Source organism: Papaver somniferum, chromosome 7, assembly GCF_003573695.1.
Source record: "Papaver somniferum cultivar HN1 chromosome 7, ASM357369v1, whole genome shotgun sequence".
Classification (NCBI taxonomy): Eukaryota; Viridiplantae; Streptophyta; class Magnoliopsida; order Ranunculales; family Papaveraceae; genus Papaver; species Papaver somniferum.
The window spans coordinates 235,949,596-235,951,098 of record NC_039364.1 but is presented as its reverse complement, the minus strand read 5'-3'; positions in this window follow the sequence as shown (position 1 = coordinate 235,951,098).

Sequence of the window (1,503 nt, the reverse complement as noted above, 5' to 3'; positions counted from 1 at the left end):
TTTTTTTTTGGAGAAAATAAAATTTGGTTTTTGAATGGGAGCAGGCCCACTATTGGTTTTGTGTTTGCTGTGGCTCAGCTGGTTTGAAAACGTTTGGTGAAACTGAGTCCAAAATCTCGGCCTAGAATTTGGGTACTCGGCCCACTAACGAGTTAACCTAGCGTGATCGGTTACAAGCTCAGCTGGGTTTAAAAACCCAGAATACAAAATACAAGTCCAAATTAAACAAGCTCACAAAAATTAAATACAAGCCCACAAATTAAAAAAACAAGCCCACAAAAATTAATTACAAACCCAACAGAAAATAAAAAGCCCAAAAATTGGCTTTAATATTACAAGCCCACAATTAAAAATTGGAAGCCCACAATTCGGGTTCTCTTAAATGGGTTACCTTTTAAGCACAGCCCAGCTGCTCTGATAATGTTGCAAAAACCCAGTTGGGCTTTGGTTCTTTTCCTTGGTGGCGTCCCAGCAGAGGAAAAACAGGTTCAGAGCAGCAGGTCCAACAGCAAATGAAGTGAAGCAGATGCAGATGCAAATGCTATGCAGTGAAATGCAAAAATAGCTAATAAAACTACAAGAAAAACACAGCACCAATCCCCGGCAGCGGCGCCAAAAACTTGGTGGGCCCGGGAAAGCGTATAAAATTGAGCGAAATGAAAACGGGCCTACAGTAATACCGCAAGTGCACGGTCGTCAGTTGTAGCTCGTGCAAGTACGGGTCGATCCACAGAGACTGGGTGTGTTTGGAGTTTCTATCTATTTTGGGTTTCTAAATTGTTGTTGTTGGGCTTTGAATACCCTTTGAGTAAATTGGGTCTAATGGGTTTGTTTTTAACAATGAAATGAACTGAGCTTGGGCTCAGTTGGTCTTGAAATGCACTAGGCTTTGGGCCTTTGATTGAGTTCAGGCTTTTGGATTAAGCCCACAGTTGACTGAATTGGGCTTTGAGCCTTAACCTAAACTGTGGTTGGGCCTTAATGAACTGGGCTTCAGTTTGTACAAACAATGGACAGTGGGCTTCAACTTTTGGTTCAAACCTGGGCTTGGTCTTGAACTGAGAACTGAGCTTGGGCTTTTTGATTGCTGTGAGCCAAGCTCGGTTGCAGCAGCAGCAGTGGCTTCAGCAGCAGCAGCACAAGGCAAAGAAAGCAGCAGCAGCAGCAATACTGCACAGCAGCTGCACAAGCAGTGGAAGGGAGGCAACAACAGCAGGGTTGCAAGGCAAGGAGAAAACAGCAACAGGGGGAGACAAGGCAGCAGAACAAGGCAAGAGGAAGAAAACAGAGATGGCAGTGAAGCAAAGACAATGGAGAGAATTTACAATGGAAGCAACACAGGGCAAAAGGATTATGAGAAGGTGACAGAACACACCAACTACAAGCAGAGAACAATGCAAGTGAACCAAGGCCTAAGCCAAGGGCAGGGGAGATGGTGAAGCTAACAGTGATGACAATGCAAGGCCAAGGCAGTGGCTCTAGGCATACAAATGGAATGGAAAG